This window comes from Macaca mulatta, chromosome 1 (genome assembly GCF_049350105.2).
Source record: "Macaca mulatta isolate MMU2019108-1 chromosome 1, T2T-MMU8v2.0, whole genome shotgun sequence".
Taxonomy (NCBI): domain Eukaryota; kingdom Metazoa; phylum Chordata; class Mammalia; order Primates; family Cercopithecidae; genus Macaca; species Macaca mulatta.
In genome coordinates this window covers 11,159,523-11,171,771 of record NC_133406.1, presented here as the reverse complement: position 1 = coordinate 11,171,771, position 12,249 = coordinate 11,159,523, and the positions used below count along the sequence as shown (strand labels likewise).

Below are 12,249 nucleotides of genomic sequence, written 5' to 3'. Positions count from 1 at the left end.
CATGATTCTAACTACTACAGTGATTATTTTATCCTTTCTTCTAATGATTTGACAGGAGTTATAGCCTCTTTCCAAGTGAATTATGAAGATCAAGTGTGGATAATATGGAAGCTCATACCAGCTAATAAGGAGTGGATGAATATCTAATTCATTTTAGTCTAGCCTTTGGCCACAAGATATTCCTGGACAAATATCATGAAGCATTATCCTAAAGTTGGTTGTAGTTTCCCATAGGAACACTATTATAATTTAATTCCACAAATATGAATTAAGTACCATGATGCCCCAGGCATTGTGCCAGGGCCTGGCTAGTTATAAGGAAGTATAAGATGCTGCTTCCTGCTCAAGGATTCACAATCAAATGAGAAGAGGAAGCCCAGAAACTAGGAACCTTAACACAAGTAAGATTCTGGTGAGTGGGATCAAGTTAGGAGTCCAAGGCTGGTTCTGAGGTCAGTCTGCCTGGGTTTAAATCCCAACTCTACCTCTTATGACATGTGTTTTTCTAACATTTCTGCATCTTGTTTTCCTTTGTGAAATTGGGATTAATAAAAATATTCATTTTGTGAGGTATTGGGAGGATTAAATGAAGTGATCTCTGTAGGGTTTAGAATGCTGGTTTGTCACATAGTAAACCCTCACAATGTTAGATCTACCATTTTTATTCAGTTGGAGCACAGAGAAAATACTAATGCATTTTAATGGGGGGAACAAGGAAACTTCTTCAGATTTTTCTTTTCTTTTTTAAGTCAGGTATGGTAAGATCTTGAATAGTGGAAGAAGATAGACCAAAAAAGAAGAGAGAGAGAGAGAGAGAGAGAGAGAGAGAGAGAGAACAGAAAAAAAATCATCTGCAGAGGGAACTGCTCAGAATGGAGAGTATTCTGCCTATTGAGTGAACAGCAAATAATGTTTAGTAACAGAGCTCCAACTGGACTGGAGGGGAGGGACAGCAGGGCAGTTTGTGTCAGAGTACAGAGACCTCCTTCAATGTGTGCCCTAAAGCTGCTTTCTTATCCAAGGATTCAACCTCAATGAAGGAGACCTTTATGCTGATTAAAGGAAAGATAACACAACCATAAGCCTATGATTATTTAAAATGTTAAAATAAACTGAGCATGGTGGCTCACACCTGTAATCCCAGCACTTTGGGAGCCAAGGCAGGAGGATTACTTGAGCCAGGAGTTCAAGACCTGCCTGGACAATGTAGTGAGACCCATCTCTACAAAAAAAATTGTGAAAATTAGCCAGGCTTGGTGCCCTGTGCCTATAGTTCCAGCTACTTGGGAGGTTGAGGTGGGAGGATTGCTTGAGACCAGGAGGTTGAGGCTGCAATGAGCTGTGATTCACCACTACACTCCAGCCTTAGGCAACAGAGTGAGATCCTGTCTGAAAAAAAAATGCTAAAATGCAATGCCAAATCTTACAACGTGGATATAATTCTACCTTAATTATATAAGATGACCACAAATATTATGATGTACCAAATAGGCAAAACAACAACAAATAGAACTAAAGCTTGTGCTAATATTAAAGGTGTAATGAGAATTTGTCCAGTAGAATGCAGAAGGACTTTGCCATTTTATACACATATATATTTTATATATGTGTATAAAAATGACCCGTGACATTTAAATGGCCAAACTAATAATCATTCCTTTGATTTCAGATATATCCTCAAATATTTGAAGCAAATACATATATTTGACATACATATTTGATATATTGATATATTTGAGGCAAATATATCATTTACCTCAGGAGTAGACACTACAGAAAGGAATTGCTGGGTCATATGATGACTCTGTTAATATGTTGAGTAATTGTTTTCTAAAGTGTCTGCACCATTTGACACCCCCACCATCAAAGTGTGAGAGTTCCAATTTCTCTACATCCTTATCAACATTAATTATTGTCTTTCTTTTTGATTGTAGCTACCCTGATGGGTGTGAAGTGGTATCTCATGGCTTTAATTTTTCTTTCCCTATTAACCAATGATATCAAGCATCTTTTCATATGCTGTTAGTCCTTAGTATGTCTTCTTTAGATAAATGACTATTCAAGTCTTTTGTCCATTTTAAAATTGTGCCATTTTTTTATGGTTGAATTGTAAGTGCGTGGGTTTGGTTTTTTAATCTTTGGATGTATTGTATATATAATTCCCATTTCTGGTATATGTTTTGTGAATATTTTCTCACATTCTGTAGGTTGTCTTCACTTTCTTGATGGTGATGGTATTTGAAGCTAAAAAGCTTAAAACCTTTTGATGATGTTTAGTTTACCTTCTTTTTCTGCTGCTTGATTGTTGCTTTTACTTGTACTTTCAGTGTCAGACCTAAGATACCACTGGCTGATCTGCAGTCATGATGATGTATTCCTGTTTTCTTCTAAAAGTTTTTGTAGTTACAGTTCTTACATTTGGGTCTACACATTTGTTTAGTTAATTTTTGTATATGGTGTGACATAGGAGTCCACCGTTGTTCTTTTTCATGAGGTTATCTAGTTATTCCAGTATCGTTTGTTTAAAAAAACCTATTCTTGTTCCCCCTGAATTGTCTTGGCAGTCTTGTCGAAAATCAATTGACCATAAATGTGAGGATTTATTTCTGGCATTTCTATTTTAATCCATAGATCTGTATGTCTACCTTCATACCAGTACCATTAAGGTCTTGATTACTGTACCTTTGTAGTAAGATTTGAGATCAAAAGATGTGATTCCTCACACTTTGTTTTTCTTATTCAATGTTTTTTGGCTATTAAGGTTCTGTATTAGTTGAGGTTCTCTAGAGGAACAGAACTAATAGTATAGATGTACATATGAAGGGGAGTTTATTACGGAGTACTGACTCACACAATCACAAAGTGAAGTCCCACAATAGGCTGTCTGCAAGCTGAAGAGCAAGGAAGCCCGTCCAAGTCCCAAAACCTCAAAAGTAGGGAAACCAACAGTGCAGCCCTCAGTCTGTGGCCAAAGGCCCAAGAGCCCCTGGAAAACCACTGGTGTAGATCCAAGAGTCCAAAAGCTGAAAAGCTTGGAGTCTGATGTTCGAGGCAGGAAGCACCCAGCACGGCAGAAAGATGAAGTCCAGAAGACTCAGCAAGTCCAGTCCTTCCACATTCTTCTGCCTGCTTTTATCCTATCTGTGTTGGCAGCTGATTAGATGGTGCCAACTCAGATCGAGGGTGGGTCTGTCTCTCCCTGTCCACTGACTCAAATGTTAATCTCCTTTGGCAACACCCTCACAGACACACCCAGAAACAATACTTTGCATCCTTCCGTCCAATCAAGTTGACACTCAGTATCAACCATCACAGCTTCCTTGCATTTTTACAGAAATTATAGGACCAGCTTGTCAATTTATGCACAAAAGCAAGCTGAAATTTTGACAAGTATTGCATTAAATCTGTGGATCAATTTGGAGCATATTGCCATCTTAACAATATTAAGACTTTTAATCCATGACTATAGAAGGTCTTTACATTTATTTAGGTCTACTTTAAATATTTCAATGACATTTTGTAGTTTTCAGTGTATACGTCTTAGATTTTTTTTGTTAATGTATTTTATTCTTTCTATATTGTAAACAAAATTAGTTTCCTAGTTTTATTTTTTGTATCTTTTAATGCCATTATTCATAAATACAACGCATTTTTCTCTGTCGTTGTTATATCCTACAGTCTTGCTAAACTTGTTTATTGGTTCTTGTAATTCTTTTTAGTGAAGTCCTTAGAATTATCAGTATTCAAAATGTCACATACAAATAGAGATAGTTTTACTTCTTCCTTTCCAATATGGATATCTTTTATTTCTTTTTCTGGTCTAATTGCCCTGGCAAGAAACAATTAGACGTAATTTTGACAAGATCTATGTACTTTGTCTATGATAATACCAGGCTACTTTCAAATTAAATATTTTGTTTTACTAGACTTTACCTTGGCTGATGGCTTTTCAAGCATCAGAGATATATGGTAGTCAAGCTGTAGAAAGGCAGCCCTGCCAGAGATTTCCATGCAGCATCAGATTGAGACAAATAGAATGAGAATTTAGTCCTCTCTACCCCAGTCTACTTTGAAGATTATGTAGAAAAACAAAGAGAACAACTAATGATTACTGAATGCTTGCTATGTGCTAGGTACTAAACTAACAGCTTTTTGTTGATAATCTTATTTTTCAATATAAATCAATGATAGATAAGATTAATATCGCCATTTAATACAGAAAGCCAAGTTCAGAGGGACCAAGCAAGTTGTAACAATTAATATGGCTTAGAGATTGTGGCTGTATGAATAAACAAATGTATGGATGTGAGTGTTTTCCAGAGAGAACAGTGTTATTACCTACGAGGAACCTTCCACACTAAGAAAGTCTAGGATTTTCTATAAGAAATAAGAGGCTGTCTTATCAGTGTTCATAGACCCATTGTTAAAGTCACATTCATAATGTCATTGTTAGGGCATAGGGATGCCCTTAAAAATACTGACTTCTGCCCTATGAATAGGACTCTAAAGAGTTTATTGTGAGGAAAATAAGCAAATATATGACCCCCTCTAAGTTTGGTAAGGTTCTTCAAAGGTCACTTTCCCCATTTACATTATCTGATTTGCTCTCATTAATACAATGCTTATATTTTTGTTTTCCTCTTATAGACCTTATACATATTTTTCTAGATTTGTACCAAAGTTTTTTGTGTGTGTTAATGCAAATGGTATTCATGTTTTTCATTTTAAATTTCAATTGATCATTGCAGTTGTATAAAAAAAATTGACTTCTGTATGTTAATATTGTATCCTGTAACTTTTCTCTAATTGCTTATTAGTTCCAGGAATTTTGTTGTCAATTCTTGCAGATTTTCTTCATAGGAAATGGTATCATCTGAGCACAGAGTTTTATTTCTTCCTTCTCAACCTGTACACCTTTTATATCCTTTTCTTGTCTTATTCTGTTAGATAGAACTTCCAGAGCAATGCAGAATATAGTGAGAAAGGATACCCTAGCCTTGTCCCCAATTTTAGGGGAAAATCATCTAGTTTCTCACCATTAAGTATATTGTTAGCTGGAGATTTCTTGGTACATGTTCTTTATCAAATTGAAGAAGTTCTCTACTCCTACTTTTCTGAGAGGTTTTATCATAAATTGGTTTTGGATTTTGCCAAATACTTTTTCTGCATCTGTCAATGTTGTAATTTTTCTTCTTAGCCTGCAGATATGATGAATTAATTGATTTTTGAGTATCAAACCAGCCTTACATACTCAGAATAAAATACTATGTGGCCATGATTTATAATTGCTTTTATACATCGTTGGATTTATTTTGCTAATATTTCTTGAGGAGTTTTGAGTCTCTGTTCATGAGAGATATTGGTTCATAATTTTTTTTCTTGTAATGTCTGTGTTTTTTGGTATTAGGGTAATGCTGGCTTCGTAGAATGAGTTTGGAAGTATTCCCTCTGCTTCTATTTTCTGGAAGAGATTATAGGGTATTGGTGTAATTTCTTTCTAAGATATTTGGTAACTTTCCAGGGAAACTATCTAGGCCTGTTGTTTCCTCTTTTAAAAGGATGTCCAAGCTCAGTTGCTGCTGCCAGCCTGTTCACTGTGTTCTCCTGCTGCTCCACTGCCGCTTTCCTCTCCCGGTCACAATGGAAGAAGAGATCGCTGCGCTTGCCATTGACAATGGCTCCAGCATGGCAAAGCTGGCTTTGCTGGGGACGATGCCCCCCAAGTCGTATTTTCCTCCATTGTCAGGCACCCCCAGCACCAGGGCATGATGGTGGGCATGGGCCAGAAGGACTCCTATGTGGACGACAAGGCCCAGAGCAAGCGCGGCATCCCGACCCTGAAGTACCCCATTGAGCATGCCATCGTCACCAACTGGGATGACATGGAGAAGATCTGGGACCACACCTTCTACAATGAGCTGTGCGTGGCCCTGGAGGAGCACTCAGTGCTGCTGACTGAGACCCTCCCTGAACCCCAAGCCAACAGAGAGAAGATGACTCAGATCATGTTTGAGATCTTCAACACCCCAGCCATGTACGTGGCCATCCAGGTCGTGCTGTCCCTCTACACCTCTGGGGGCACCACTGGCATTGTCATGGACTGTGGAGACAGGATCACCCACACGGTGCCCATCTACATGGTCTACGCCCTCCCACACACCATCCTGCATCTGGACCTGGCTGACTGGGGCCTGACCGACTACCTTATGAAGATCCTCACCAAGTGTGGCTACAGCTTCACCACCTCGGCCTAGCAGGAGATCATGTGCCACATCAGGGAGAAGCTGGGCTACGTCACTTCTGGACTTCGAGAAGGAGAGGGCCACTGCCGCATCCTTCTCCTCCCTGGAGAAGAGCTAGAGCTGCCCAATGGCCAGGTCATCACCATCGGCAATAAGCGGTCCCGGTGCCACTAATGTGACAAAGCCAAAATTTTAACCAAATCTGATTTCAGAGCTCTGACCCAGAAAGTTCTGATGCTCACATCAGCTATTCAGATGTTAACATTTGGTATTTTAAATTACGGAATGATACATATCTGAGATAGGCCTCTTCAAGTCTTCCTTATAAATTAGAAACTAAAGATTTTTCAAACAGAAATACTTTTAACTTTTCAAGAAGCTTTAATTTTGTCTCATAAGATGTGAACCGACTGGATCTATTATTTAGAATGATTAGCGTGCTGGGAGTACTCGCAGCAAATCCTTTGAAATTGATAAAAATATGTGCTCTAATCTGACAGAGATCATCCATTTGTTACACCATTCCAAAGTTCCCTGTTATTGTCTGTGACATTTCCCAAATCATCTAGAGATTCAAGCTGTTAGAACAGTTTCTTTTATCAGTCATCTCCAGAGGTTCATCAAACTGAGAACTGTATAATTTCTTTTTTTTTAATCCATGTGGCACTTGCCACAGACAGAACCTTTGAAAGATGATATTGTTGGTGTCTAGCCTTTGCTTAAGATCAACACTTGATGGGTGATTTTAATATTAATAAAAACAGCTAGCTTAATGTTAAGCCTTTGTTCTTTAAAAGACCAAAGTGGATGCAGCTGGAAGCCATCATTCTCAGCAAACTATCGCAAGAACAGAAAACCAAACACTGCATGTTCTCAATCATAGGTGGGAATTGAACAATGAGAACACTCAGACACAGGAAGGGGAACATCACACACCGGGGCCCGTTGTGGGGTGGGGGGAGGGGGGAGGGATAGCATTAGGAGATATACCTAATGTAAATGATGAGTTAATGGGTGCAGCACACCAACATGGCACATGTATACATATGTAACAAACCTGCATGTTGTCCACATGTACCCTAGAACATAAAATATAATTTTTAAAAAAGACCAAAGAGAAGAGAAATAGAGTAACTACACTTGTGTTATCGCCTAGTATACATTAAATGTGAAAATTCAGTGAAAACTCTACTTTCAAATTTTATTCTTAATATCCATTACCCATATTTATACTTTGTTATTATGTGTTTATAATTATATCGAATTTCATGTTGATGTAGGTAGCTTCACAAACATCTAATAGACGTAGTGTTTTTAAAAAAATAGTACGTGTTGGCTGGGCTCAGTGGCTCACACCTGTAATCCCTGCACTCTGGGAGGCCAAGGCTGGTGGATTGCCTGAGCTCGGGAGTTCGAGACCAGCCTGGGCAACATGATGAAACACCATCTCTACTAAAATACAGAAAATTAGACAGGAGTGGCGGCATGTGCCTGTAGTCCCAGCTACTCGGGAGGTTGAGGCAGGAGAATTGCTTGAACCCAGGAGGTGGAGGTTGCAGCGAGCTGAGATTGTGCCACTGCACTCCAGCCTGGGTGACAGAGTGAGACTCCATCTCCCCCACCCCCCCCCAAAAATAGTGTGTGTATTATTTCAATTTTTTCCCCTTTAGGTTTACAAAGAAATAATATTGCCTCAGATGACCACTTCTTTGTTGTTGTTCTTTATAGGATGAATAAAGAAACAGCAACATTGTTGAAGAAAATCCAGTGAAAAATAGAGCTAACAACTTTCTAAAAACTCTCACTAATCCCAAGAACTAGACTACAGCCTGATTAGCTTATATGTGTGGTGGTTCCAGTTTCTAGACTTAATATTATGCTGGTGAGAGCAGCAGTATTGGTTTCCAGAGATTGCCAATTTATAAAGTGTTATATGACATTGCTGTTACACTGTTCACACAGGTTTGGTAAAACTGGGAAAGCATCATTACTCATCTTCCAAATTCCCATTACATTTTTTCCTATAGCTTTTCTTTCTTTTATTTTCTTATAGGTAAAATGGAATGGCAGAGCAGGTGTGTTTCTGAGAGTTCCATTGCTTCTGAAGATGATACTCGATACCTGATAATGGATTGTGTTCTTTGTTGACATCTGGAAAATCATTTCTTACTTCATTACAGAATAGGAGCATGGTTTAGAACACAGTCTGATGCCAGACAGCCAGGTGCAATCCCAGCTGTGCCACATAGGAGTTGCATAATTTCAAGCCAGTCACTTAACATATTTTAGTTTCCTAACCTGTAAGGGCATATAGTATTACTTATATCTGGCTCCTTGGAAATATTAAATAAATGTTAGTTTATTATGAATGATAGTATTTATTCCCAATACATGAGTAGTAGTATGTTTTTTATGTTCCTGATCTAGCTGATAGAAAAGTCAGTTGGGTTTGTGACTTTGACTTCCTCTATTAACATTTCTAAAACCAGTTCAATATATACATTTTTTGAGACAGAGTCTCGCTCTGTCACCCAAGTTGGAGTTCAGTGGCATGATCTCAGGTCACTGCAACCTCTGCCTCTGGGGTTCAAGTGATTCTCCTGCCTCCGCCTCCTGAGTAGCTGGGACTACAGGTGTGCGCCACCACACCCGGCTAATTTTTTTTTTTTTTTTTTTTGTAGTAGAGATGAGGCTTCATGATATTAGCCAGGAGGGTCTCGATCTCCTGACCTAATAATCCACCCACCTCGGCCTCCCGAAGTGCTGGGATTACAGGCGTGAGCCACCGCACCCAGCCTTCACTGTGTTTTTTTTTTGTTGTTTGTTTTTTTTTTTGAGGCGGAGTCTCGCTCTGTAGCCCGGGCTGGAGTGCAGTGACCGGATCTCAGCTCACTGCAAGCTCCGCCTCCCGGGTTTATGCCATTCTCCTGCCTCAGCCTCCCGAGTAGCTGGGACTACAGGCGCCCGCCACCTCGCCCGGCTAGTTTTTTGTATTTTTTAGTAGAGACGGGGTTTCACGGTGTTCGCCAGGATGGTCTCGATCTTCTGACCTCGTGATCCACCCGTCTCGGCCTCCCAAAGTGCTGGGATTACAGGCTTGAGCCACCGCGCCCGGCCCACTGTGTATTTTTTTAAAGGAGGTCATGAAGGAGCCAATACTTAGATTAGTTTTATATTGTGCTTGATTTCAGAAAATGTTTTGAGTCCTGCAATGTAAGTCAATTAAAAAAAAAAAAAAAGAGACACCAGCAAACCTTGGGCTTTTTGAAAACCAGGATCATATCTCCTGAACACTTGAGAAAAGTTTTTCCTCTCACTCAGGAAGAAACATGCCAAGTTCAATTGTTCTTAGTCAGGTAATTTCAGCTGAAAGAATGTGATTTCTCCAAAGGAAATGTGGTCAAGACAAATAATCTGTACTCATACAGAAAGTGCCAGGGGATCCATTGTAGATATTGCTTTTCAGGAGCTGAGTCAAGTGAGTTTAGAAAGTATGGATTTGAATTCCAATCTTATACCCTCTAAGTGGCTGCATAAGCACAAATTAGGAAAGCATCATTATCCACGAAAGATAGACTCCATTCCAAATGAATGTTTAACTATTAGATCCATCCAAAAGAAACTTCCCTCTCGTTCCCTTTGTCTTGAGTTATGCTTTTGGCATTTCCGAACACATCAGCATTAAAATCTCTCTTCCATATAATTCGCTTGTATAACGGTAGAATATGATATCTGTTCTTCCAGTCCCAACAGTAATTTCTGGACCAAGCATTACAGTGGAGACATATGTGCAATGCAAGGTACAGGAATGCACTTTGATGATTTTGAACCTATGCAAATTATGTGCTCCATGTGAAACTTTACTTTCTGCTTTGGCATGAGAGATACTGAAATATGGTAGCGTTAGAAGTTAAACAATAAAAGTTTGGTCACTCCCTATTATCAGTAAAGGGTAACACTAGCTTTTCATGGCTCACAGCGTTGGTGGGAGAACAGAATAACCTCTTCGATAAAGTTTAAGGTTACACAAATCAAGTCTCAAGCCAGTTTGTTCACTGGATATTTACTATATGTGGCAGGCATTGCCCTGGGAGCTGTGGTGTGTGTGAACAAGATGGGGTCCCTGCCCTGGACGGGAGCAGGAGAAATATTCTGAAGGGATGTAGGAATGTGAAATGCATCCTGGTAGATTTCAGTACATCATTAAAACTTCCTAATAACCCCGAGGAAAAGAAAGGCTAAACAACAGGCCCAACATGACAAGTGACAGTGTTAGAAAAGAGATAAGACTGAGTACATTAATAATGAGCATTAAATAAAACATCAGAGATAATAAAGACTACGATTCAGGTAAATCACATCGATCTGTGGAAACGAATTCTAGGCTGTGCATTACTGAGAAGATGGGACTTTACTTGGTTTCCATAGGATACAAACAATGAAAAAGCGTATGTGCACGAGAGAGGAGAGGTTGAGGTAGGTGGAGGGGAAGGGGGAGAGAGAGAGAGAGAGGGAGAGAGAGAGAGAGAAAGGGAGAATTGCAGGTGGGCAGTAAAGAACAAAAGATTTCAGAGCTAGGAAAGGCCTCACTGCCTCCAGAGGATGTTCAGTGAGGGACAAAGCTGGAGCTCTGTGTTGATGTGAGACGAAAAACCTGGAGGTGCATCTTGTGGCCGGAAGGTTAAGGTCCTTGGAGAAATGAGCCATTGGAAGGTTTTGCAGAGGGTAGTTTTCGGAGATTACTTCTCGGGAAAGAAGTGAATTTAGTTGATGAGGAAGTGTGGGTCTGAATTGCCTGATCTGATCTTGTCCTCTAGAAGTGGAAGAGTGGTGTAGGGTGATTAACTTGTGTGCATGACAGATTGGAATGGCAGCCGAGGGGACACAGTTATCAGTCTATGGCATAAGTCCAGATGAGAAGAGAAAATGTCTGGGAGAGGTTGGTATGGTGCTGATAGCTAATTATGTACCCGTCCATCCATCATCCCCTTCCTTTCATAGGAACAGAAACTCATTTTCTGCTGGGCACATTTCCAGTCAGCTCTAAAGCATCATGTTTTTCAAACTCCTTGCAATTGGATGTGGCACGTGGCTGAGTTCTGTCCAGTAAGATGTAAGAAATATGTATGAACTGCTAGAAAGGGATGGGCTGCCTCTTTTCGTTGCCTTCCTCCTGGCTTGGAAGGGCTATATGATAGCTGGAGATCGGCCTGCTCTCCTGGACCACAAAGTGCCCCAAAGATAGCAAATGTGTGAGGATGGCAGCTTAGAAAGGAAGAGAGGACACAGCTCCTGATCACTTCACAGGACTGCCACAGCAGTTCTGGATGCCTTATCAGGATTATTTTTTATGAGAAAGAAAAATAAATGTTTATCTTGTGTGGGCCTCTTTTACTTGGCGTTTTTCTGTATTAAGAAGCCAGATTTGACCCCAACTAAGAAAATTATAAGTGACAGAGGTGAAGTAATGGTAGATACAAAAGTTATTCATTAGCATTAGCTGGAGAAGTGACAGGTTGTTCCAGCCACAGCTTCTATTTTGTCAATATGGCCTCCTTGACATTTCAAAGCATGGGAGAGAAGGCAGATTCCTAGTTGTGCTCATGCAACTTAGAAAGCATAATTGGCCGGGCGCGGTGGCTCAAGCCTGTAATCCCAGCACTTTGGGAGGCCGAGACGGGCGGATCACGAGGTCAGGAGATTGAGACCATCCTGGCTAACCCGGTGAAACCCCGTCTCTACTAAATACAAAAAACTAGCCGGGCGAGGTGGCGGGCGCCTGTAGTCCCAGCTACTCAGGAGGCTGAGGCAGGAGAATGGTGGGAACCCGGGAGCAGTGAGCTGAGATCTGGCCACTGCACTCCAGCCTGGGCCACAGAGCGAGACTCCATCTCAAAAAAAAAAAAAAAAAAAAAAAAAAGCATGATTAAGCTGAGGATGCTCAGATGCATCCTGGGAGGAAGTACTTGTGAGTACTTATGCTCAGGGTAAGAGATGATTTTCCTGA

At 40.2% G+C, this 12,249-nt stretch overlaps 1 pseudogene; it reads left to right on the top strand.

Annotated features, from left to right (window-relative positions):
* Nucleotides 1-5,640: 5,640 nt before the first annotated feature.
* On the top strand, nt 5,641-6,416 carry LOC719622 (actin, cytoplasmic 2-like; annotated as a pseudogene).
* The last annotated feature ends 5,833 nt before the right edge of the window (nt 6,417-12,249 follow it).